The 27,870-nt window shown below is 45.0% G+C and overlaps 1 protein-coding gene and 1 long non-coding RNA gene across 5 annotated transcripts in view; one reads left to right on the top strand and one right to left on the bottom strand.

Annotated features, from left to right (window-relative positions):
* GRIA4 (glutamate ionotropic receptor AMPA type subunit 4) overlaps window positions 1-27,870 on the bottom strand; it is a 1,433,894-nt gene that overhangs the window by 1,299,047 nt on the left and 106,977 nt on the right. The gene's annotated exons all lie outside the window — the stretch shown is intronic.
* Window positions 37-27,760, top strand: LOC109491761. Of its 4 annotated transcripts, none has more exons than XR_002736031.2 (3): window positions 37-499; window positions 4,820-5,078; window positions 27,528-27,760. It is a non-coding gene; the product is annotated as an uncharacterized LOC109491761 (long non-coding RNA). The 4 variants fall into 4 exon arrangements; XR_002145224.3 differs by lacking the exon at window positions 27,528-27,760 and adding an exon at window positions 8,749-8,997; XR_006586768.1 differs by lacking the exon at window positions 27,528-27,760 and adding an exon at window positions 7,749-8,997.

Below are 27,870 nucleotides of genomic sequence, written 5' to 3'. Positions count from 1 at the left end.
GTCACTATGACCTATGACACAAAAGACAAGGAGAGGTCATGTGACTTGACTGCAGTCATACAGTTGGGGACAGGGGGCAACACTGATGATCTCTTGCCCCAGGGGCTGTGCTTTCAACCACTATTATATAGCTTCTGGTGACACCGAAGGCCGTGAACTCAGTCATCGGGACTGCAGCTTCCTGCCGTGTGGTTCATTTCACCTATCCTGGCGGCCACATGGCCTGTACAGCAGAGACAGCAAACTGACAATCAGGGGGCAGAACTCACCCAACAGGTTCATTTGATCGTTTGTGCTTTTTTTGTATCTTCACAAACCTGTTTTAGTCTGTCCAGGAATTTGCAATGTACTTTGACTCATCAGGTGTTAGGTTTAGAATCTCACCAAGAAGTCTGGCACCTATAACTTTACACCACATATAAAATGATGCCATGCACAGGCATTCCCAGCCTGATCTATTCAGGCCCCTGAGTTTGCACTCAGCCATGGTTATCCACAGGTAGGTGCTGATGGTGATGGCAACGATGGTGATGATGATGGTGGTGGTGGTTATGGATGATGGGGATGGTGATGATGATGGGGATGGGGATGGTGACGATGAGGAGGAGGAGGAAGATGGTGATGAGGAGGACAGTGGTGATAATGATAGCGATGGTGGTGGATAGATAGGAGGTGATGGATGATGGTGGTGGTGGTGGTGGTGATGATGATGATGGTAATGGTGATGATGATGGTGATGATGAAGAGGAGGAGGAGGATGGTGATAATGACAGTGATGGTGGTGGATAGATAGATGGTGATGGATGATGATGGTGGTGGTGATGGTGACGGGAGGACAAGAAATAGTACGAGGAGGAAGAGATGGAGATGAGGAAGAAAGAGACAAGGAAAGGATATAAAAGGAGGAGGGAGAAGGGAAGGCAGGGAATAAGTTATTGCTTACAATAATATGAACAGTCAGCACCTATTACGGTATAAGCTCTTTTATGTTCTATTTATCTTCTCTGAGAAACCTCACCTGATACACAATTTCAGAGGAGTGCCACTATTTTTTTCCAGATAGATATAAACTGCTTAAATGAATCCACACCCCACACCAGACTGTTTTGATGGGAGCAAAATGTCTGCAGGCTAATACCAATCGATACAGGGTAGGGGGTGCAGAAAGGGGGAGGGGAGCAGACGCATTTACAAATTAATAAGATACACATATTTTCATTCCATATTTAACCAGGAGAGAAATGCCTGTGAAGATCAAAGACACATTACTGACTATTTTTTCAGATAATTACTTGTAACAGGCAGAGATTTTTCCAGGAAAACAGTAACTGAGGCACTGAGAAAAGCACACTGCACCTACTTTCTCACAGGCATCAAGTTTCAGGTTGCACACAGAAATAAAAGTATACATTTCCAGTCATGGAATAAATGCCCAAAGAGGCTGAACAGATGGTGTAATTAGCACATTACGAAGAGATCCAAGTCTCAGGTGATCAGGGAGGGCTCCCTGGAGGAAAAATCTAAACTAATAATTGAATATTAATAATTGAATAAATATTAATCATTGATTGGTTAAATAAAGGGGAGAGGGTATGTCAGGGACCAGGAATAGCCCATAAAGTCATAAAGGAATGTTTAAAGTACAACCAGTCCATTCAGATATACATCTATTTGCAAGTGCTGACAGGAAGGCAGGGAATGGTGGGGAGCTGCCAGGAGCCACCGTGCCCACTGAGTACTCATGGGAAGGAAGCCCACACAAAGGAGACAACTGAGAGACAGGGAGACATCCCTGAAGGTCCCACTGCTGACCCTGTAACAGCCGTGCCTACATCTAGCATTCACTGTTAGAGACTCTTTATTTCCAGGATCTATACATTCACTTTTGGCTTAAACTACTAGCTGGCATTGGTACTTACAACCAAAAGAACCTTGACCCATCACAGTGATTTTTCTCTTGCCCTTGATTTAAAGCACTTCTAGATAAATAGACATTAAATTTTTTTTTTTTTTTTAAACTAGAGCTAGGGGCGCCTGGGTAGTTCAGTCGGTTGAGCGGCCAACTTCGGCTCAGGTCATGATCTCACGGTTTGAGAGTTTGAGCCCTGCGTCAGGCTCTGCTGACAGCTCAGAGCCCAGAACCTGCTTCAGATTCTGCGTCTCCCTCTCTGTACCCCCCCTGCTCATGCTCTGTTTCTCCGTCTCAGAAATAAATAAACGTTAAAAAAAAATTCAAAGCAGTTCTAGAAATCTATGTCTTATTCTATGTAGCCTTCACATATGGCCCAGAACACACCCTGCACACAGCATTGTGCATCCTGTACAACACGTACATGCACCCCATAACACGCATGCATGCACGTGCACACACGCACACACACGACACACAATCCCCATCCTGTGCAACACGTACATGCACCCCATAACACACATGCACACACGTGCACACACACACACACACGACACACAATCCCCATCCTGTACGACACGTACACGCACCCCATAACACGCATGCACGCACGTGCACACACGCACACACACAATCCCCATCCTGTGCAACTTGTACATGTACCCCATAACATACATGCACACACACACACACGTGCACACAATCCCCGGAAGAACTACAATATAAGAATCAGTCACACAGACTATGATTAAAGCTGAACTTAAAAGGGCACAAAGAAAAGGAGGAAAAGGAACTCAAAGAAAAATGGCAGGGGAAAAAACTCTATGACTATCTCACCCGTGACATGGTAAATGTAGCCTGGTTCGTGAGCTTTGATGCTGTTGTCATTATTTTCAATCTGTCAAAATGTGGCCGCTTACACTCAGTCCTCACTACTGAAGCTAATAGCGTGATTTACATGTTTTAGTCTCTGATGCACCTCTTGTGTAATGTTTCAAATGATGGTCTATTTCACAACATGAAAGTTGACTGTTCTACGAGCCCAGACCAAAACATGAAAATAGTTTCAATGGTCTGTTTATCTGTCCAGTCAAATATGTGATAAGGTCTTCATGTGGGCCAAGAGCAAGAACAATTAAACATTAACTTCTTAAATCAATCAATGAAAAATTTCTACCCAGCTGATTTAAATTGGGGCAGACTAGGAAAATACAGTGTATTCACGTTATTTTTAAAAGTAGCACCAGAAGGGTCCCTGGCTGGCTCAGCTGGCAGAGCGTGGGCCTCTTCATCTTGGGGTTGTAGTTCGAGCCCCATGTTGTGTGGAGATTGCTTAAAAATTAAAAACTTCTGAAAAAAAAGTAGCACCTGAAACTAACACTGTATTGTTAACTATATTGGAATACAAAAATAAACGTAATTAAAAATTTTTAAATCAATAAGTAAAAGATCACTGTACCAGGAAATTCTCAATTACCCTAACCTCATGTTTTCATTAAAAATACTTAGAATTCTGTACTTTTACCAAAAAAAAGTGACAGTACACCAGAAACACTATAGATTCAAACAGGTTACAACTCTCTGAACAAACTCTGTGTAAGACATTTTCTCCTTTAGGCTACCCCAAAATCAAATGACGCAAAGTTTGTAGAATCCATAAGGTGACAACAAAAATGGACATTTGCTTTTCTGTCTTTAAGCTGTGACAAAAGCGACCAGCAGAAACCCATTATCACCCGTGCTTTCATCACTGCCTAACGCTGAGCTCTTCCACTGCTCCAGGCATTACGCCAAATACCTTTGCAAAGAGGAGCTAAGAACAGTCAGGTGCAATCGTTGTATCAGTATTTCACTTTGGGCATGACAAAACTCAGGTTTAAGTAAGTTCAATCATCTACAGAAGACAACACAGCTAGTTAAGCGGCAGGGTCAAGTTCCAGACCCAAGTTTTTCACCATCGCATCACACTTCCAAGTCTGGGCTGAAAACAAGGGATGAGGCATCTACGTCTGAGAACGTTCCTCTCGAAGTAATTCAGAGAATCTGATTTAAAGCATGAAGGACGACCAACCTTTGGTAGCCTGTTAACAACCCGTGCATAGGCTATCCAGGCAGCGGGCACCACAAAGCAGAGTGCTGGCATAGGACATTCCCCACCATCTTGGTCACCCCGTCCAGCACAAGCTGGCAGCGATCCAGACCAAGAGCTACCGTGTGGAACTTTCCTCTTTGAGACATAAAGACATGCCACCCCTCCCCTCCCACGTGCCTACAAAGAGGTAAAACAGACACTACATATCCAGGATCCTTGCTTAAAGCATTTGGCCTCAAAGAACTCAGAGCATTAGAAAGTGTTCTACTGTATTAGCTGTGGATACAATACTGCTATGTAACAAAGGGATCAACACAAAACTCAGTGATACGACAAAATGCATCTATTACCACATTTACGGAGACCACAGACCGGGGGGTGAGCTATTTGTCTGACTTCCCAGGCCCGTTCACCAGCCCTGACTGGAGAGAAAGCAGCTATCTGGGCACGTTCTCTTTACCGAAGAGGTCAGATGCTACTGAAGACAAACAGGAACATGTGACACCTTATTATGTCAAAGCTCAGAATTTGCACCGTGTCAATTATAGCCACGCTCTCCTGGCCAGAAAAGTCTGTGGTCATGCCTAAAACAAATCAACGGGGCAGAAATATGTGTTTGCCCCACAGATGATGGAATGGGGAATACAAGGTGACCAACAATCCAAGTTACCACGTCCAGTCATTTGAAAACTAGATAAAAGCAGTTTCTGAGTCACTGTCTCCTTTGTTGATCCTCTATCTTCACTGATGCTAATCTCACAGCTGGAATCCCTTTCACCTCTCCTTCCCCTGGTAAGTCCCTGTTTCTCTTCTTCTAGAACCCGCTCAAAGTCACCTGGTAAGCCCCTGGTTCTCCCCTGCGAGATCAAGCTCAAACGTCACCTGCTAAATTCCTGGTCCTCCTCTGTGAGATCATGTCACCTGCTAAGTTCCTGATCCTCCTCTACAAGATCGTGCTCACACATCACCCCACTTCACAAGCCTTTCCTAAACCCACCGTGTCAACCGCATGTGGACGCCAACACCGTGACTTGCCATTAAGGAGACGCACCCAGATGCACAGTTTAAGTATTTTAGGTAGGTTTTCTTTTTTTCTTTCCTTTTATGCTTTTCTTTTTATTCTCTCTCCCTCCCCCACCTCCTCCCTCTCCCCCTCCTCTCCTCCTTCCCTTCCTCCACCCTCCTCCTTCCCTTCCTCCCCCCTCCTCCATCCCCTTCCTCTCTCTTCCTTCTCCCCTTCGTCTCCCCTCCTTCTCCTCTTCCTGTCCCGTCCTTCTACCCTCCTTCTTCCCTTCCTCTCTCTTCCTTCTTCCCTTCCTCTCTCTTCCTTCTTCCCTTCCTCTCCCCTCATCCTTCCCTTCCTCTCCCCTCCTCCTTCCCTTCCTCTCCCCTCCTCCATCCCCTTCTCCTCCCCTTCCCCCTTCCTCCCCCACTCCTCCCCTTGTTCCCCCTCCTTCTCCCCTCCTCTCCCCTTCCTCTCTCCTTCTTTCCTTCCTCCCCTCCTCTCTCCCTTTCCTCTCCTCCTCCTTCCCTTCCTCTCCTCCTCCTTCTCCTGTTTCTGTCCTCCTCTTTCTCCCCTTCCTCTCCTCCTCCTTCTCCTTCCTCTCCTCCTCCTTCCCCTTCCTCTTCCCTCCTTCCCCTTCCTCTCCTTCCTTTCTCCCTTTTGTTCTTTCTTTACTAATAACCTTGAAACAGATGTCATTACTAGTATTTCTCACTATATTTGTGGTTCTCTTCATTCGGGGCACATGATACAACTACTACAATTAATTCTCTATTCCTGGAATTTAACCATGATCACGTGATTTGTGTCACCCGAAGAAATGTGTGCAAAGTGAGTGCCTCTTTCTGGCAGACACCTTTCAGAGCCAGTGGACCACCCCATCTTCCCATGCAGCAGTGGTGGGGCTTCCCTGGGCTCAAGGTCCCCAGACAAGGACGACAGGGAGCAGGAAACCCCGGGGACCTGTGGCATATGGGATGCATGACTAGAAAACATGACTGCTATCTCACAACATTAAGACATGGGATCGTCACCGCAGCATAACCTCGGCTATCCTGCGTGACAGTCATTATCAGAGTCCTATTCCTATCAGAAGTTCCCAAGACATCACGACATAACGTCATTTCCATGGGGGCACGGTGGACTACTGTAACACTGGTGCTCGTACAGCACTGTGAGCATATAAAATAGTTTGAAATGCAGCAGTGAGCAAAGGTTTGAGGAAAAATATTTCAATTTTTAAAATTATCACATTTAATAATCACTAACATACAAAAATGGTCCCAAAAAATTAACACACTCAAATTAAATTTTAAGTGACTTAATTGTTAGAAACATCACATGAACATCTTGGTAAAATGTTTTTAGGTAACTAATTTTAAATAGATGTGTTTTTATGTCAGCTGAGTTTAGGTGAAAGGATTTATTATCTCCATTTCTTGTTACTTGCTGTCCCTATACTCCGTGTAAGAAGCAGATATCCCGTTTTTATAATGAGCTAACTGACTTCACCTCAGCAATTCATTTATGGCAAGACAGTAAATAAATCCAGGGTGATATCTATTTGGAAATGGTTTGGAGCTGGTAATCCCTGGATTCACTATAAAATATACTGATTATTCCAAATAATACAAAGTGCAGGCTAATAAACAGTTAAACATACATTAATGTCTTCAACATTGAGCTGCCACTGGTTTAAACAGAATGCCTATGGATTTCAGCTTCTGTATAATCATGCCTCTCTCTCTCTCTCTCTCTCTCTCTCTCTCTGTGTATATATATATATATATATATATATATATATATATATATATGAACTCATACACAGTGTCCATATATATATATGTGATATACATATATGATACACACACACACACACACACACATATATGGACATTGTATATGAGTCCGTCCTTACAGAATATCAGTAGCAGTAAAAGGTACCATGTTTTGAATGAAATGCATGATCTCAAGGATACAATCCAATATTTGGAGGCTGGATGCAGTATCATATAAACTACAAAGGTTTCAAAAGCCAAAATGCTCTAACGTATCCTCAAGGTTACAGGAGCTTAATTTGCAGGACTGGGCGCATCGCGCTGATACGCAGTGATTTTCAGTAACTCTCTTTCAAAGCAGCATCTGCAGGTATCTGCCCTGAGGCATAACCACAACTTCGTACATTAGTAGTATGGGGATGTGCCGGTCTTTAATCCGCACTGAGAACCACTTTGGCTTCAAAAGTGGGAAGTCAAGGAAGTAACACTGAGAACTCATAAATAGGGTATCTGCTTCTGGCTCTTACTGAGAGAGAATGCATATAAAGCCACTGTATCTAGCTGCGTTATCAGAGACACTACGGAACCACACGGCTCTGTACTAGGCACATCGGAGGTGTCTCCACAGATCCAGGAAGACCTTCAAGTGCTAGTTGTCTGCATTTGCGTGTTTCTTCCCAGCAGACTGTACGCTTTGGGGTGACAGACACACACCTGACTGACTCCCCGACGTCTTCCTCCCCAAGGCCAAAGGACTGAATCATCTCGCGAGTGACTCTAGTTCTTGGGAAGTGTTTGATAATATCAGATTTAAAGTACTTAGAACACAGTCTGCCAAATGAGGATCGTTACCATTCTTAGCTGGCGCTTCCTGATTGAAGTGTGGTCATAATAGCTTGCTTTAAATATAATGGCTATCTAAAGTACAGTAATTTAATCTAAATACGGACATATGCTTACCTACAGGTTATAAAACTCCCTTATGAGGACCTGAGGTGTCTGTCAAAATATTTGGCTCTGGCAAAACGCGTGTTTCTTAGCGCATTCTGTACCTGACGTGATTGACTCCTAGGTCTTCTTCGTTCACTCAACAAGAGCTAATAAGTATTTTTTAAGTGACCTACCTGGCTGAATCAAAATTTCCAGAGAAACAGAACCAAGAGGAGAACAAAAGACAAACAGAAAGAGACGTGTTGTCAGGGACTGGTCTGCGCGATCACAGGGGCTGAGGAGTCCCTGGCCTGCTGTCTGCAAGCTGGAGGCCCAGGAAGGAAGTGGGTGGGGAGGCTCCAGTTCAAGCTGGTTGGCCTGAGAGTTGGTGGCTGATGGTGCAAGCCTGACCTGAGCCCGAAGGACCCCCAGGAGTACCGATACCTAAGGGCAGGAGACGAATGCTCCAGTTCAAGCAGAGAGCAAATCTACCCCTCCTCCCTCTCTCTGTTCCATGCAGACCCTCAAAAGAACAGATGATGCCCACCGGTTCACTCAGTCTCGATTCGAACGCTCAGGTCGTCTGGAAACACCCTCACACAGAGGCCCAGACACCATGTTTTACCATCTGCCTGCGTACCCTTTGGCCCAGTCTTGTTGACACAGAAAACTTTCACACTGGTCCAACGGAACTGGCCAAAGTCCCTTCCGCCCCACTCACCTCTCTGTTTCCTCACCCGCTCCTTCTTCGCACACAGCCCAACCCCTCTCACTGTCCAGGAACTCATCAGGCGAGCTCGCCATGGAGTCTCTGTCCGTATTCATCTCTCTGGCTTGACCGTACCACTTATGGAACCAAGTATCAATTACTTTATGCCTGTACTCACACATCATCTTCTCTTTAATATCTGAAACCAGATTTCCAATTACAGCCTCCCCGAGACCACCTTCTTGTACTTCTTAATGCATCTATTATTTTGTAACGTATGACAAGTAAATTATATAAACTTGTTTGTCTCCCTCCTACAACGAAAAGCTCTGAAGCCGAGGGAATTTTTGTCTGCTCCGGGAACCACCGTACGTTCAGGAAACAGAAAATTTCTGCACATAAACATTTGAAGAAGTCAGGAACAATTTTGGTGCGTGCTCTACTTGTGAATATTTTGCCCTTAAGTGGTTTTTTAAAAAATCATTGTAGGGGCACCTGGGTGGCTCAGTCACTTAAGTGTCCAACTTCGGCTCAGGTCATGATCTCACTGTTCTTGAGTTGGAGTCCCGCATCAGGCTCTGTGCCGACAGCTCAGCCTGCTTCGGGTTCTGTGTCTCCGTCTCTCTCTCTGCCCCTCCCCTACTCACACTCTGTCTCTCTCACACAAATAAACATTAAAAAATAAATAAATAAATAAATAAATAAATAAATAAATAAATAAATAAATATAAAAAATCATTGTAAACACCTCTTTAATGCAAAAAGAAAAATAGGTGTGTAATCATATATAACTACTAGTCAAAGAAATATTCAAAATAGATTTTTGCATTCATTAATTTCTAAAAGAATAGAAATACGATGATGTAAACTCTCTCAAGTGAGTCAGTGTAAGCATCGCCCACGTATTACTGAAGGGGACAGAGCTTGACTTGGGGACAAGCTGGATTCAAACCCAGGCTCTTGGAGAACCAGCCCAGAGTGGGGTTTTCTGAAATGTCCCATCTGGACTATCCAATGCCAGAGCTACGGGCACATGCGATCACGGAATACTTGAAATGTGACCAGGATGGCTGCGGACCGGGATTTTTAATTTCCTTTAATTTACATTCACATTTTAGCAGTCACATGTGCCTAACGGCTACTCCACTAGATACAGGATTTTAGACATTTTTTAAGTTCTCTGATATTCAACTTTACCATACGCAAAACGAGACTGAAGCACATTGTTGTAAGTACTAACAGGAATTAAAACTACTAAGTGGTCACATCACACATCTCAACACACAGTGGGTGAGCGCATATAGACGCTCTAGTCGTTGCTCATATATGCTGGTTCTTATGACCTTCTCCTGAAATCCTGGAGCTTGTTTCCTGGTTCCTTAGTTGTGACTTGGCGGCCTTTGGGAGGCCCCCAGCGGGAGCTTCCACCCCGTGGTGAAGACCACTGTACCCCAGTTTTCCCTGCTTTGTATGTTGGAGCTGATGGTTCCATCTCGCCCTGGGCAAAGAATATACAGGAAGTTCTTTAAAAAGAAAGAAGCTCACTAAGTATTGGGATATGACTTCAAGAAGAGTGGTTTATTTATCACAAGCATCCCCAGGAAGTTTGTTGGCTGCTGTTCTCAGGCAATTCCAGCTCCTTGGGGGGTGTTCTTGCCCCGACTGCTGGTTTCTCCCTCTGCCTTCTGCTTTAGCCAAGAGAGTGTATCCTGTTCCACTGCTGTGGTATTTATTGTAAAAACGGTAGGTTAGAGGTGCCTGAGTGGCTCAGTCGGTTAAGCAGCCGACTTTGGCTCAGGTCATGATCTTACGGTCCGTGAGTTCAAGCCCCGCGTCGGGCTCTGTGCTGACAGCTCAGAGCCTGGAGCCCGGTTCAGATTCTGTGTCTCCCTCTCTCTCTGGCCCTCCCCTGTTCATGCTCTGTCTCTCTCTGTCTGAAAAATAAATAAACGTTAAAAAAAAAATTAAAAAAAAAAAACGGTAGGTCCACACGCTTTACAAAGTCATACATGTTCATGCAGAACTACTAATTCTGTGAATGCTAAGGGGTATTCCCATTTCTTTTTTCTTTTTTTTTTTAAATGTTTTATTCATTTTTGAGATAAAGAGAGACAGCATGAGCAGGGCAGGGGAAGAGAGAGTGGGAGACGCAGAATCTGAAACAGGCTCAGGCTCTGGGCCGTCAGCACAGAGCCCATGGCGAGGCTCGAACCTATGAACTGCAAGATCTTGACCTGAGCCGAAGTCAAAAGCTCAACCAACTGAGCCCCCCAGGCGCCCAGGGGCATTCCCATTTCTATCCTGATTTTGGGTCACAGTTGGGTGAAGATAATTAAAATACCTATACACAGATTTTGATTCTGAGAAAGCCATTTAATGTCATTTAAATGAATCTGTAGTGTCCCTTAGGAAAACATTAAGTGTTTTGTTGTTGTTTGTTTTAAGCACAGGTAATGGTTTGAGAATGTCTTCCTAAGACCAGTTTGAAAACATTTTTGAAAATTCAACAACTTTTTCCTACAATTATACACACACACATTTTTTTTCCATCTCATAATTCACGAGTGACAATTTGGACTGGTAGAAGCTTGATGGCACAGTGTCAAGCCCCATTTAAATAACATACAGTCACAGAAAAAATGTCCAAAACAATTCATTTAAAAGAAATGAATTTTTTTTTTTTGCCAGATTTGTTTAACAAGCGTCTGCCTTTAAATCTATCCTCTGACCCTACTTGTCCTTTTTACATCTAGATGCTCATTTTTATACACTTGAATTTTTTCTTTTGTTTTTACATGGGAGCTATTTCTGCAGTCTAGCCAACAAGAGACAGCTGAGTTAAGACACAAACAACACACACTGGACTATGCAACTGTGACTTCTACCCTTCGATCCTGTGGGGTCTCTGCCCAACCAGAGTCCTCCTCTGAATGAGACACAGGACAGGCAGACACACAAGTGCCCCTACAAACGTGTTTACAACACATATACAGAATAGTGCCTGGCTCTTAGTATGCAATAAAAGAAGTAAGTGATAATTAATGATGTTAATAAAATGTTACTGAATGGATACACACATTCTGACCTCCTGGCCACAGCTGACCAATTAAAGACTTCGGTTTTACTCACCGACCTGGATATCCTGCAGGTCCTGATTTCAGTGTCGCAGCTGGGGCAACTATTTGATAGCACATACAATCAAAAGGGAAGTTAGCTCCGGGACAGAGAGTAAGAAAAGAGAGGGTACTAAGTGAGAGGCCAGTTCTGGCATCTCAGCATGTTTCGCTGGGCCCCGGGCTAGCTCAGGTGAGATCCTGTGCCTACAAACAGAAGACCCGACAGACGTCATCTCTGTGAGTCGGCAACCAAAGGCACCCGCCTATACAACACGGCACCGTCCCTGACGATCCCCTTCCTGCCCTCCTCTCTCCAGCCCTCCATTTGTCCTCGCCCTGCCTTGCGGAGTTCATGCTTTATTTAGCCTCTAAATTCTAGCGTGATCTGAAGTTGTGAGACATTCTGAACCGTGTGGAATCGTTAACTAGGCAGGATAAAAGCTGCTGTAAGTGAACCACAAGGTGAATTCACTAAAATGTGCTACTGTTCAACTAAATGTATTAGTGCAACCTCCACTTAGTAAAGGGAGCCTGGCTAGCTGTTCCTCAGACCTCTCCTCTGATCCGGGGGCACGTAGCTGGACCACAGTTAGCACCCTCTCGTGTACGAAGAAGAAATCCCGTGAATGAAGGCCAGGAACACAAGCAGAACTGATGTGTGTTCCCGGCTGGGGTGGCCTAGAAACCCCCCCAGTATTCCCTTCTCTAAGCTCCCTCCTCTCTGAGAGGGAGAAAAATGTACTCCCTTGCACGTGACATGCTGAAGCTAACAGGCTTGGCTGCAAGATCGGGAGAACCTGAATTCTGGCACCAAGTGGAGGATAACCCCTGCCCGTCAAGATCCCCACCTCTGACTTCACATGAGTAAGCGACACGTGGGATTCTGGAGTTCACCTGTCACCTCGCCAATGCTGTTCTAGAACGCACACGGAAGGTGGCTTTACTGTTGGTCCTGACACTGGAGAGGAAAAGTGGTGACCCAGGAGAGAAGTTGGGGCTCAACCCGGAGAGGAAAGCCAGGGGCGCCCTGCATCCTACAGGATGCGGAGGCCCAGCATCAGAGCCAAGCCCCCAAGCCCGGGATCATGGGCACCCACAGATGGGAGACGGGGAAGCGGGGAGAGTGCACCGGAGCCTGAACAGCAGGAGGGGGACTCACCACGCCTGTCACCACCTGACACGGAACAAATTCTCCCAGGGCAAAGCAATACTACTTCATGGGAACAGCATGTCCTGTTTAGGGAACGGCAATTAGCAACAGGAGGCCCTGCCCAAGCCAAGGGGCCCTGATGGTGTTTACTCAGGTTCAAACCTGCAGCAGGAGTGATAGAAAAATGAGCCCCGCAAAGCACTTTGGAGATTTCACACACAACACTGCCAGGCTAAGCCTAAGAAGCAGGAAACGCAAGACAGACGTGAAGAAGAAAGGCCCCAGGGTGCTTACTCCCAACCCCCCCCCACAGGTCATCCCCATCATCCGTTTCCATAGCAACTGTCCATTCCCACAAGCTCTACAGACAGTGTTAAGTTAATGTCTAAACACTTAAAGAAAAAGTTTGCCACGGATACAGGGAGCGGACAAGTTACCAGAGCATTCTGCAGGAACTCGGCCCTTCTCTGTGCATTCTAACCACGCAGAAGTACTGACACACTGCAGTCCTTACCGGGCGTTCCTGCCTGGATGAAGCAGGTGACAGTCACAAGTTAGCCACAAAACGCTGCTGCCAGGTCAGGTTCCAGAGCTCTCTACCGTGAGGACACAAGAGCCAATGCCGTGGTAAACACAACCAACTTGAACTACCCTCCTTGCTGCTTTCCCCTGAGCCAACCTCAGATCACGTACTTTGGTGTAGGAAAACCTTATTATTTATGGTCATCAGCATTAAATGCTTACTCTTTTTACCAAATTACCATGCAGGCTAGTCTCAGAAGCACATGTTACTAACTAGCCTGGGTCACTCTGGCAAATTGTGTTGGGGTACAACACTAAATCTGTTTTGTCAGGACACTTAGGTTTCCCTCTTTATTTTTTTTTTGTCGTCCACACTGAACTTAGAAAATTGAGTGGGAATCCTTCCCGAGCCCCAGGCAACTGGGCATTTTTAAATAAGCCTTAACTAAGTATAATTAATTTAAATTTCATCCAAGTGTGAACAGCATTTAGTCAAATATGTAAATCTGCCCATGAGACAGAGACAGCAGGTGGGAATGTTGCACCTCAGGCTTCCAAAAATGATCAATCCCAGAGATGCACAAATCACTATCTCTGATAATCAGGCATCAAGCAGTGTAATTAAGTAGCTGGTTTTAACTCAAAATGTTACACTTCAGACTCTCGGCATCAATAAAGTGCAGAATGCACGCTGAGAATCACACTGGAGGGAAAATGTGGAGGCGCGTACTTGAGGAAAATTCCAGGCTGGCAAGGGAGAGCTCCGTTTTCTGGGCAGAGTATGTCCCGATGCGGCATCACGGGACTATGCGAACAGGGTCCCGAGCAGCAGGAAGGAGGGCGATGTAGAGGAGGAGACAGTGAGCTCAAAGACCAGGATGGGTTCTTCTTCCGTATCGGGAAGGGACTCGGGATACAGTAACTCAAGACATAACCCTCTGAATGCACTTTTCTCCAGCATTGACTGAGAAGTGCTTCCAAACCAGGCGTTGCCCTGCCTGCTAGGGGACAGGGGCAAGACGTTCGCGGGGACGCGTACTTGTGCTCCAGGTGTGGGGTGCAACAACAAATACAGGTTTGACAAAATAGGTTTGTGTTCTAGGGGACTCGCAGGAAAGAGGGCCACGACCTCTGAGGGGGATCAGGGAAGTGTAATGAAGGAAATGACTGTGCAGCGGCCCCCAGGTACTGGACTGTAAGAGCCGCTGCTACATGCAGCAGACAGACCCGTTCTTCCCAGGTCCTTGGAGTTTGAACTGAGATGCGCAGACACCCAGAGCCGCTGGGCGCAGAGCTCCGAGGGAGCCGGATGGTGACAAGCACTCTCTCCGTGGCCGGACTCTACCCAGAGTCCTCCACACCGTCAAGGCCCTCCCCTTGGGCTCTGCCCTTGGCCAGTGCGGTTCAGTTTCAACAACAACTCTGCCAGGTCACTAGCAAGGTCCCCCGACCTTGACACTGGATCAAATCCCTCATCTATCTCCTGGGAATCTTATCCCCGTAGCCTGACTTCAGCAAGACACCTGCGGAGTCAGCTTAGCAACAACGCCCCAGCCTTCGAGCTTCCTCTTGGTAACCTCCATCCACTGACCCCACCTGGTGCCATGGCTAAAACCTCACTTGTCTTGGCCGTGTTCGGAGTTGACCCTGGTCTCTCTCCTGCTGCAAAGCCCCACTGTCACCCCCGGGACTCACTGCCATCTTTAACTAGGGCCGTGGGTAAAATTTTTACCATGAATATATACATATTCTTTTTTCTTTAACAAGGGACACATCGTGAATTCCTGATACTGAGAGTCTGAATGGCTGAACTGGTTCCTAAACTATAGGATATTTGTTTTGTTTTTTGTTTTGTGTTGTGTCACTGCTACACTTACTTAGATACCTGAGATAGTCCATTGGTGTTAAATAAGTTCCAATGTGAATTTGAAATAGCAACCAAAAACAAAGAAAAAAGAAAAAAGAGCAACCAATTTGTATCTGAAATAACAAATAGATCTTAATTCATGCCAATGTTTAAAACAATACTCCTGGGGGCGCCTAGGTGGCTCAGTCAGTTAAGCGTCCGACTTCGGCTCAGGTCATGATCTCGCGGTCCGTGAGTTTGAGCCCCGCGTCAGGCTCTGTGCTGACAGCTCAGAGCCTGGAGCCTGTTTCAGATTCTGTGTCTCCCTCTCTCTGACCCTCCCCCATTCATGGTCTGTCTCTCTCTGTCTCAAAAATAAATAAACGTTAAAAAAAATTTTTTTTTTAAAAAAACAATACTTCTGTTTCAAAACCACAAAATACTTTAGGAGATTAAAGGATACCTAGGTGGTTCAGTCAGTTAAGTGTCTGACTTCAGCTCAGGTCATAAACGCATGGTTCATGAGTTAGAGCCCAACCTCAGGCTCTGTGCTGACAGCTCGGAGCCTGGAGCCTGCATCAGATTCTGCGTCTCCTTCTCCCTCTCTGCCCCTCCGCTGCTCACTCTCTCTCTCTCTCTCTCCCTCTCTCCCAATAATAAGTAATCATTAAAAAAAAATGAAAAATTTACATTAGGAGAGTAGGGGCATTTTTTTTAAAGTTTATTTATTGAGAGAGAGAGAGAGAGAGAGAGAGAGAGAAAGAGCATGAACAGGGGATGGGCAGAGACAGAGGAACAGAGAGAGAATCCCAAGCAGACTCTATACCACCAGCACAAATCCTGATGCAGGGCTTGAACCCACGAACCCTGAGATCATGACCTGAGCTGACACCAAGCGTCAAGAGTTGGGTGCTTAACCAACCGAGCCACCCAGGTGCCCCGGAAAGTAGGGGCATTTTGACAAAGACCTTCATTAAAATATTAAGGGAGTTGATGCTTCCTTCAGTAAGACATAACACAGCCACTGAAGGCTTCAAAATAGGAAAATGTTCTGACAGGTACCAAACTTTAGAGAAGATAATTTGTTGTGTGGTTTAGTTCACACAGAAGAGCACGAGTTAGAAGACTGGCCAGGGGTGACAGTGATCCACGTGGCACGGTGTGTCTGTGACAGTGATCCACGTGTATGGGGTGTCTGTGACAGTGGTCCACATATGGTGTGCAGGAGGTTGTGTGCATTTCTGCAGATTCTGTAGTGTGAAAGCACTGGGGAAACACTATTCACATTAATCCTACACACACGGCACCCTTACCAATGGGCACAACCTTCTCAATTATATGAGACAGCGCAGAGAATGTGAAATAGAGTGGTAGCCATGGTATTTCAAGGAGAGAAAAGATATGACCGATTTCAGGAAGAGAGGATTACTGAAGTACTGAGAGCAGGCAAAGTGACATCCAGATTTTAAATCCAAGTATCTTGGAGAATGACAGCAACAGTCCTAACAAAAACAGAAGTCAGAAACAGCTCAATCGAAATTTGGGATCAAAAACTGAAGTTTAGGATGATGCTGAGACCTCTTTCAGGTGAGTCTGAGATGTGTGCACAACATCCCAATGATGATACTCAACAGAGATCTTACATCTGAAAGGCACTTGAGTGAAGATGATATTTGCAGCCACACACACACACACGAGATTACAGAAGACACAGAAGTCGTAAAGAACACGTTAGAGAATGCTTACGCTCAATCCTAAATATACGAGGACGAGAGAGAGAAGACCACACAGAAACAGAAGAACACAGAAGTCAAGGCAGAAAGAGTTCCGAGGAGACAGTGGGGGCCAAGAATGACGAACGACAGAGAGAGAGCAGGAAGGGAGAAAATGCAGGAACAATATGGGGATTAAAGGAGAAATCGCCAATCACCATCAGGTGTAGGGACTGTCAAAGTATTTGTGGCCAAAAGAAGGAAAGAGAGTGTAGAAACTTGTGAAGTTGCTGAGAAAAAGATACTGGTTTTGAGTTGAAGATGTGTAGACAGGTGCACAGGTGTATGAGACGAGGAGAGACAGACCAAGAGAGAAAGATGCAAGAACGTAGGGGAAAGTGACGGAGCGCGAGGTCTGGGGGGAGACACAGAGGGCGGACCAAGGGCCGAGGCCAAGGGACGGCACCTGGTGCAGAAGAGGGATGAGCCTTGAGGAGACGGAAGCGAGGGAGCGGGCGTCCATGAGAGCCCAGCAATGCTGAAACACCGCCCAGTGGGTGAGGACATGTGCGGAGCACCCAGCCCATCTACACCTTTTCAGTGAAGTAGGGGAAAAGAGACCTGACACAGTCGAGGGGCTCGGGGTCACGAAAGAGGACAAACGGGGCACGCTCCCAGGGGTGGGTCATGACCTTTCAGCGTCACAAAGAAAACTGGGGGCAAGTCCATTTAAAACTTTCTCATCTGCTTCTGGGACCTTAGTGCACAAGGATGCAGACTCTAGGGATGCATCTGGAATTGCACGTATTTGCAGATGTTTCTGATTTGGCTTTTGTGTTTAGGTGTAACTGACACAAGGGCCTAGCTCCGATGAGATCCCTAGCACACACACATCCCCACACCCGGGGTCCAATCAAACAACTATGCTCCTTGATACCAAAACACTTTTTTATGTCACAAACGCAGGCACCTCTGTGACCTCATGACGTCACGTGCATTAGTGGCATTTACGTACAAATACAGAACATAAATGTGTCAACAGTCAGCTCCACCATCATTATATTAACATCTTATGTGGCCAGATTCTGAGCTGCCTGAGGACAGAAAAATGCTGCTTTCTAAAACAATCTAGTGGACAAGAGAAACTGGGGGAGGGGGTAGGTAAGGGGCCCGATTCGGAATCATCTGAGATATGCCTTTAGGACCCCTGACCTCTCCTGCAGCAGAAACAGCCAGAGGAAGGCTCTGAAAATACAGGACAGGAAATCACCGACAGGTGACTTGAAGGGAATAGAGAATTTAGGACCCGAAATGCACCTTTATCACAGAAGTCTCAAAGCTGGCCTATTTAAAGGACGTGTGCATATTAATCGGAGAAGTCTTCACATGTTAAGAAATAAAATGAAGAAACTGAATGAAGGAATCTGTCCATCAACTGTCAAACATAATACTAAACGTACTTGACATTTTCCAACTTGGTGTGAAATTTCTCTGTGACTTCTTCAGAACTACTCCAAATGGGTACGGAAGGATAATGCTCCATGTGTGCAGTGAAATGAAGAGAGATTTTTAAGGAAAAATTATGCCCTCGTTTTCCATTATGGGCAGGCACTTTAGAATGATGAAAACTTTCACTAAACCAGAAGCATATGAATTACAGCCACAATGTCTGTAATAATTTCATTTCGGCGGCTGATACAACTCTTGGGCTTGGACTTAGCATAAAGCAAGTCCCTAGATGAATTAGGAAGGAACAGTTTAAGGGTGTGTGTGTAAAACTTATTAATGCACTCACTGTGTTGTCTTTTTCCCCTTGAATCTTGCAGGGACAGAATATAATAAATTTATCTAATCAAAAAGCTCAGTGAATTTATAAAAGGACAGACAACGTTAAATTTGGGATAACTGCATCTTTTCAATTATCTACAGTTCATTTTAAGCCCCACACCCAATAGCTTATTTGAAGATATTATCTTAAAGAACCTAGTCAAAAATATCCTTTCTTTTTTGTTTTGTTTTTTAATTTTAAATCTGGCATCCATTCTAGCAACTCTGACTCCTAATCCTTCTATTCAGGAAAGATGCTTTCCTTTCTATTATTATACTAACTTTTGCTCTTTAATCGTATAATGTATGGAATCCAATCCCTGCAGCACTGCCAAACAAGAAAAATGCATAGGGTTTACATCTAGTGAAACAAAAACAAATCAAAGGGAAATCTCAGCATAAACCTTAAATGAGTGTTTTGTACTTTGGGGGTTTTGTTTTTAAATTTGATTCTCTCTCTTTCTTGGTTTAAATAGCAATCTACATTTAATTAGGAGATAGAATCCTGTCTTTTTCCTATCAATTCCTATCATAATTCTTGAAGTTTAGCATCCACTCTCTGACAGTCAACAATAAATGTGTTTATAATGATTAAAGGAAAATAAAACAACAATAAGAAAGAAATAATAAGAGAAGGGCCAATGTGAAAATACAAAGAATTTTAGAAATGAAACACAGTCAACTAAAGTAAAAAGGCAACCAATGTGTTACACCATTGATTAGACATCGCTAATCTTGTGTCCGTGTTTTAGACTTTAAAATCTCCTCTTGTTAGCTTTCAGTTTTGAGGTTACCTTTAAAACTCAAATTAAATACACAGAAACAAGGGAAACAACGACCCTTCCCAGACGCTTCCCTGGTGCCAGGGGCTGACACGGGCGCTCGCTCGCTCCATAGAAGCCTACCACCGGCACGCGGTGTAGACGCAGTGTAGTGCACAGAAGCCCGAGGCTGGAAACATCCAGAGGCTAACACTTCTCGTGGGCACGGGAGCCCCTTGTCCGCTCTTGCCCTGGGCTCCCGTGGCTTCGGTCGGGATGCCGACCTCCCCACCCCGGGTTTATGTTCCCAGCCTGCACCTGCCTTGGAAGCTCAAGAGAGACCTCCTCACCTGTCCGTGATCACGGCCACCGGAGCACCAGGCTGCCAGGTCAGACTCTGCCCTCGTCTCTTCTTTCCCCTCCTACTCCAGCCTCCTGCCTGAATAGCCTGCAACATCTACTTTTCTTTCCCCTCCTTCAGTTTCCTATATCCAGTCACCGAACCCTGGTGTCTCTCAGTCCTCAATGCAACTTCCTTCCCAACACTTCTCTCTACCCGTCCGGTCCAGGACCACCGTAGCAGATATGATCATAATGAAAAGTCCGCGATACTGAGAGCGCTCGCCAGATGTGACGGAGACATGAAGTGGGCAAAGGCAGCGTGAGCGGTGGGCTTTCTCGACGCAGGGCTGGCTGCCACAGCCCTGCACTTTGAACCCACCGCGGCGTCCGAGAAGCACAACGAAGGCATGCGTTCAGCAAGCGGTGCCCGCGCTGCTATGTCCAGGCCCGGTAGGAGGCGCTCTGATGTGACGGAGGCCGGGGGAGGCCAGGGTCCTGCTCGCAGAGACGGAGAGCCTCAAGGAGTGAGAGCGAGCCCGAAAACCCGCATCAAGAGCGACGTGCGTGCCCACGCGCTAGCGGCAAAGACAGAGAAGCGCGGGCTGTGCCCGGTGTGTGCCAGGGCCGGTCGGCGCGGGCGGAAGCTTTGCGGGGACTGGAAGGTGGAACAGAACCGGGTGGGGCCAAGAGGGCGGGAAAAGCCCCGCAGGACAGAAGCAGCTCCCGTAGGCTGTCTCCCAGAGCTCCCCTGACCGTCCTGTCACCATTTGCGCGACGCCTACTTTCCAGCCCTCACCCCCGCCCCCCCATCTTTCAAAACCCCAACCAAACCAAATGACCTCAAAACCTAACACCACGAACGCAGTGACGTTAGGGCCCTCGCGGTCTCCCTCCATTCCCAACAAGAGGCACGGCCCCCGAACACAGAGGCTAAGTCTCGCTAAGTCTGTGACTCATCCACCTGACCCAACAGCTGGAAGCACTCATACCAGCTGGCCCAGCAGGTATGCAAACCTTCAAACAGACAAGTATTTGAAAGGAGGGCTGTCCTTGGAAGAGGACAGACTTGTGTATGCAGGAGTGCGTTCTACGCGCTTTACCGCACATGTGACCAACCCGAAGCCACCGCAGGGCACCCCAAACCCCACGTTTCCGTGGGATGGTGCTCGGCTCTCCCCCCAGGTGCCTCAGCCGTCTGGTGAGGCCCCAATATAATGCTCCTTCTGACCACACTAGCACGCAACCTTATGTGTCCACAGACCACCATCCAGGCCGGGAGACGTGCCAGCAACTTGCGTGATCAGCCAAAGAAAAATGGTCAGCAAAGCCTGATTTCTGAATTGGATCAGCGCAGAAAAGAACCCAGTTGCCTTCTCTGTCCCCCAAACACGAGCAGGCCGTGAGCGTGAGGCAGGGGGTGGGAGACAGTTACTTCGGGGGGATTGGGAGATAATGGCGGGGCTCTGCTCCTGCTCTTACTGCTTCTCAGCTCTCAGAAACGCAAGGTGTTCTGGAAAAGAGTCCATTTCCTGGGTCCAAAACATTTGGTCCTGGAGGCCACACCTCTTAGCAGCCTGCCTTCCCCCAGTGAGAATGACGGGTCCATGGCTTTCTGGGAGTCACAAAAGTGGCTCTCGGGTAACGAACCCAGGACAAAAATCCCAACCGTCAGCAGCCATGAACCAGATCCTCAGAGAGCTGCAGGGGAGGGGACGGTCTGATCCTACATCGGGGGGAAGCAAAGAGGGGAGGAAGCAGAGAGGAGAAACCAGTGTTTTGTCTCCTAAAGCACATCTGTGAATGGAAGTGGATTGCTACTAACAAGAAAACTAAGATCTTCTGGACGAATTTCAGGGTCCTTGTTAAGACGACAAGCCCGAGCTGGCGCCCTGAAGCAAAGGGTGGTTGTATGCGCGGGCACTGAACCTCCCATCTGCTCCCTGTGGCTGGAGAGATGCCGTTCTTAACACACGCCCACCAGGCAGGGCTCCCCGGAAGCAAAGACTGCCTCCTCGTCACCCGGGCAAAACACAGATGAAAATAACAAGCCTAGAGAGACAGGAAGTCACACAAGGCAAGGTCACTTTACCTGTAAATATTTTACCTTAAGTGTGCCCAACACCTTCAAAATCACTACGGCCTGGGCCGTACGCACGGAGCAAGTCGCATCCCAGACACTGGTGTCCAGGGAAACACCAACAGCAAATTACGTGCATGGGCTTCTTTGCAGCGAGGCACCCTCTCGCAAATGACGCGGTAAACAAAATCACCTCTGCTGGGGCGAATCCTGTTTCCTCGGGAATATATGTACGGCATTCAGGAGAATTCAATTTTGTTAGAATGGGAAAGAAATAAACCTCGAGCAATTGCCAAGATCCTTCCGTTATATGAAATGACACCTTTAAAATTATTCTTTTCCAGAAGAGCAGCCCCAGTCTTTAAAACTTACCCAGGTTTCTCTTGTAGAAGCTGACTGTATTTTAAATATGCCTCTCATTCCCCTTGAGTTCTCAGTTGTCTCTGAAATGCTGTTTTTAACACTATTTGAATTAGCTTATAACTGGTCTAAATAAAAAGCAGTAATTCATAGGATTAGCCAAACATGGGGTAAATTATTTCAGGGGTAGGTACGTGTAGTGTGTGATGTGTGTGGTGTGTGTATGTATATGTGTGTATATAGTTTGTGTGTGTGTGTCATGTATGTGTATGTAGTGTGCACGTGTGTGTATGGGTGTGTGTGTATGTGAGTAGTATATGCTGGGCAGCGTGTAGCACACACGTTTGTGGTATTATCAGAAGTTAAGTCATTATTAAAAGTTTAGAAATATGCTTATGTTAAGCTTTCATTCAGAGAGGTGGTCTCAACTCATGATCCTTCTGCATTCTGGGGTCACAGACACATTCAAGGATCAGATGACAGCCAGACCCCCTCCATGAACACATGCAAGCAAACAACTGTATACATGACACGGGTACTTCCTGGACCCACGAGTGCCATCTTCGGACTGTAGGAAGAACATTTCCCTTGACACCTTTCTTTTCAAAGGGCTCCTTCGTAATTACTACCCTGAGTCACAAAAATTCCTCAGGAGAGGACTTCAGAGATTACCTAATCTGGTTTACTTAAAGCCTGGAGAGGTGAGGCGATTTTCCCAAGGACATTCTGCTGGGAAGGACCAGGGCTGGGACCAGGGCAAGACTCCCGGCCATTTGTCCAAAGCTCTTTCAATTAAGGGAGGCACTTGCATTCCAAGAACACATTGCTAGCATGGAGCAAGTGACTAATAAAGAAAACACACAAACCACTAAAGCAGAGTTAAAACTACAAACACCCTGGCTGCTCTAAGAGCCGTCCTTGGGAGGAGTCGCTTCCCCTGCGATTACACCCACACCAACATAAATAAAGTCCTGCTTCTTGCTTTACTGCACCAATCTTGTAGGGCTCACCTGAGCACAGAGCTCCTGTTAGCTTCAAAGGTACTTTTTACTTCTTGGTTCAGCTCCACGGGGATATTAAACAAGACAAGATGCAGCCCAATGCCTTAGAGATGAACAATGGAAACAAATTACTATACGCTATTTAGTCGAATAATAAGAAAAATGTGTTCCATCCCTACACGCTACTAAATTTCTCTGACAATCTCCCTTAATCTTCCGACACTTGGGTCTCATTCTTTCACAATATTGTTTCTATCACAACAATGAAATGTGGGTTATTTCATCTCAGGGAAACTCGGATACGATTTGTTAAGCGGTAATTGTGTTACCTACACTATTGATTTGGGCACTGGTCCCACAAGGGGCTTGTCTGGTGGAGTTTACTCGATCTGTGCTGCCCGACATCACCTTCACAGGCACAACACAGGGAAAGGCTTCCACTTGTTTCAAAGCAAAGTGAAGTACAAATATTTCTTAGAAAGCTAACGTTCCTCAACCAGGACTAGCTACAGGACTACAGGTTACTCAGCCGATACACACAGATCAGTTTCAAGCACAGGCAAGTTTTAATAAAGAATGGTGGGTCAAAGACAAAGTAAGACTCATTAATAATCAAATGATGCTTAGCCTCTTTTCCATACCATCAAATTAGATCAGATGACAAATAAAACATCTTTAGCTATCTTCCAAAACTGGGAAAACAACTGAAACAAGTGAAATCTAGATATGGGGGATCTGAAATTTTATTTTTTTTTAAGTTTTTATTTAAACTCTTAGCACACAGGGTAATATTAGTTTCAGGTGTACAATACGGTGATTCGACATGTCCACACGTCACGCAGTGCTGGTCACAACACGGAACAATCACCCAGGGATCTTGTTCAAAATCAGATTCCGATTTGGTGGACATTCCACATTTCTAACAAGCCCCCTGGGATCGCTGACCACGCTGTGAGTACAAGGGCTTAAGACAGTTGTTGGTTAAGATAATCAAGGATGAAAACTTGTTTTTATGAGCACTAATGCTTACCAACCACCTACTACGTGCCAGGAACCCTACCTATAGAAAGTTCAACAGTCACAAAACCCACCTGAGGAAAGATGTCACTGCTCCCATTCTAGAGATAATTAAAAAAAAGGTTAACAAAGAAAATACACAATATGAATAAGGTAAAAAGGTACAAATGGGTAGAACTGGGGCCTGAATTTAGGGTTATTTGGCTCCAAATGTTTTCATTAGTCTAATCATTTTCATTAATTTAAATAAATTTAAACAAATATGCATGGAATATCTACACAGGCAAGACATTAGGTATGGAGGAAGCAGAACAGTATAGAAAACAAAGAGTCTGAACTAATGGACCTTATGTTCTAGCAGTCAAGACTAAACCAACAAGCTCTGTAGTTAGGTACGTAACTATGATTTGTTACATCCTGTGAAATAAAGTTCAAGGTGTTCAGAAAGATTATAGAAAGAAAGACTGACTTAATGTGGGTTAAAGTAAAAAAAAAAAAAAAAAAAAAAGAGGGAAAAGAAAAGAAAAGAAAAAGAAAATGCTTCCCCAAAGAAATGCCTTTTGAGTTGAGTTCCAACAGATGAGTAAAAGTTAACTAGGTCATTGGAGGTGTGGTCAGCACGCAGGCAGCAGAAAGGGTCAACCCAACCAGATGAACACAGTGTAAAAAATCCCAGGAGAGAAAACCACCAGCGTGGTTAGAGACAGAGGGTGTGAAATGGGGCCAGTGAAAAAGGCCCCACCCAGATCATGTGTACTTTGTTGTTAATGGTGGTCTTCACCTGCAGATGAAGGGAAGCCTAGGACAGTGCTAAATAGAGATCAAATACAATCAGGCTCACACTCTTCCTTTCTTTCTAAATGTGCATTTTTGAGGTGTCAACACCTGGGTGGCTCAGTCAGTTAAGCATCTCACCGCGGTTCAGGTCATGATCATGTCATAGTTCGTGACTTCAAGCCCCACGTCAGGCTCTGTGCTGACAGCTCAGAGCCTGGAGCCTGCTTTGGTTTCTGTGTCTCCTTCTCTCTGCCCCTCCCCACCTGCTCTGTCTCTCAAAAATAAACGAAAACATTAAAAACAAAACAAAAAAGATGTATGAACCTTCGGCTACGTGCATTTTGGTGCATATATCACTGCTGAGTCAATACCTACATATGGGATTGCTACTTCCGCACACATGTAAATCGAGCTGATGACACTCGCAAAGAGTCTTCCAGCGTGCTGCCACAGTTCACAATTTTACCATCAATGCACGGAAATGTCCACATGCGCTCCAACACAGGGTTTTGGTCCTTTTAAATATCTTATTCATTCTGGTGAGTGAATGATGTTACCACATCGTTGTTTTAGTATTTCCCTGATAATAGGATATTTTCACATTTGTTGAACTCCTGCACGTAATCTTTTATGAAATGTTCCAGATTTTCTATTATATTTATTGCCTTTGATTTACGGCAGTATATGTGCAAAAACAAACATACTGGAGAAACAAGTTCTTTACCACATATATGTATTGCCCACGGAGTCTCCCATCCTCTAAGTTTTTTTCTCTCTTAACGATATCGTTACAGGAAGAGAGAGTCTTAATTTTAATAGATTCCAATTTGTAAACCACTTTTTCTATGGCTCCTCCTTTTCATGGCTGGTTAAGAAGTCATGGCCTAGGGGCGCCTAGGTGGCTCAGTCAGTTAAGCCTCCGATTTCAGCTCAGGTCATGATCTCGCAGTCCGTGAGTTCGAGCCTCGCGTGGGGCTCTGTGCTGACCGCTCAGAGCCTGGAGCCTGTTTTAGATTCTGTATCTCCCTCTCTCTCTGACCCTCCCCCGTTCATGCTCTATCTCTGTCTCAAAAATACATAAACGTTAAAAAAAAAAAATTTTTTTTTAAAAAAGAAGTCACGGCCTAATCTAAGGTCATGAAGATTTTTTCGCATAATCTTCCAGAATATTTATTACTGTAACCTTTACATTTAGGTCCATAATCTCAACAGAAATTAATTTTCATTTCTACTGTAAAGTTGAGGCAGAAGTAATTTTTTTCCATATGAATATACACTCGGCTCAATACAACTCATTTAACGGTTTGTGATGCTTTTCAACTTCCTCCATGCACAAACATACCATTTAGGTTTAATGGTTTATTTTATGTCAATCTCTATAGTTCTCAGTTTACTAAATTGGTTATCATCTCCTGTGCACTCTTAAATGACTCTGGTGACAGAGCACTTCCTTGTCCCACCCAAATCTCAGGAAGAAAGCTTTCAATACTTATCAAATCCATATATTGCTTTTTCTGAGTTTTTAAAATTATGAGTACAGATGTTTATAAATCCTTTTTAACTTTAATCTTCAGAAGATCATATATTTTTCCTCTTTTTTCTCTTATGATGAACGACACTGACTGAATTTCAAATATGAAAAAGTAACACAAAATATTCCATCCCTGGAGCAAACATCATGCCTTGTTATATAATATCCCCTGTAAACTTGATCAATATGTCCCCAACAAATGAACACGTATCTATTCTCTTATGTAGTCCTATTTCCTTGCTTTTGGGCTAGCTCTGCGACTTGACCTGTTGCTGACCACTGCAATAGCAGAGCCAGAGTGTGAATTCTGACTTGAAGCCCCTCCAGGAGTCACTCTCTCTAGGTGAAGGCTGCTGACATGAAGAACTCACGTAGACCTTGTGAGGCCAGACCATGAGGAACCCCAGGTTAACAATGTGGAGAGGCCACAGGCCCCACCAATACCCATTGTGTCAGCCCCCCCAGCACACACATTAGACAGGAGAGTGGAGAAGCCTTCACACGGCCCTCGTCAGAGCCCCCATCTGACTACACTTGTAGGAGAGACCCCAAGAAAACACCCGCCACATGCATCTATCCAACACACAGACCTGTGGGAAATAATAATAAACTATTGTCTTAGGGGTTGTTGTTGTCCTTCTTCTAAAGCAACAGGTAAGTGGAACAATTGGTATTTGATCTGCTAATTTTCCACTTAGGACTTCTGTGTCAACTTCCATGAGATAGAAGGGTATGGAATTTTCTTTCTTGTGATGCTCGTGTAAAGTTTTGGTTAGTATTGTGTTTTATAAAGTGAGTAGATATGTATTTCATCTGAAAGAGTTTGTGTATTATCAGTGATAAAGACTCATTAAGAGTTTGAAATTCACCCGTGAAGGCATCTCAGCACGGAGAGTTCTTTGTGTATTTCAGTAAAATAATCTCATTAACAGATTACAGTATATTTTAGATTTTTGTTTCTTCTGATGTTTATTTGATCTATATTTTCCTATTTATTGACCAAAATGTGTTAAAAATAATTTTATTCTATATTTATTTCCCACTTCTCTTCTCTTCCTGTTTTTCAGGGGCAAGTGGAGGAAGCAAAGAGGAGGTTGTAAGTGAAAATATACGTTGATTATTTCCCTTTCAACTTTCCTGTGTCAGTGTACTTAAGATGTGCTTCTTATAAGCAGCACAGAGTTGGACTGTAATTTTTAAAATCTGGCTGCCAATATTGATGTTTTAGGAGGAATATTTAGTTAATTCACATTTAGTATCATCACCACTTTGTTTGGATTCACATCTCCCACTTTGTTATTAATTTCCCATTTGTCCTCGCTACTCTCATTTTTTTTTTGTCCTTCCTTGATTTCTTTTAGGTGATCAAGAAATACAATTACAACACCATAAGTGCTATCGTTATTACTT

This window comes from Felis catus, chromosome D1 (assembly GCF_018350175.1).
Source record: "Felis catus isolate Fca126 chromosome D1, F.catus_Fca126_mat1.0, whole genome shotgun sequence".
Classification (NCBI taxonomy): domain Eukaryota; kingdom Metazoa; phylum Chordata; class Mammalia; order Carnivora; family Felidae; genus Felis; species Felis catus.
Note: the sequence above shows the minus strand (reverse complement) of the source record. Positions and strands in the feature narration are given on the sequence as shown.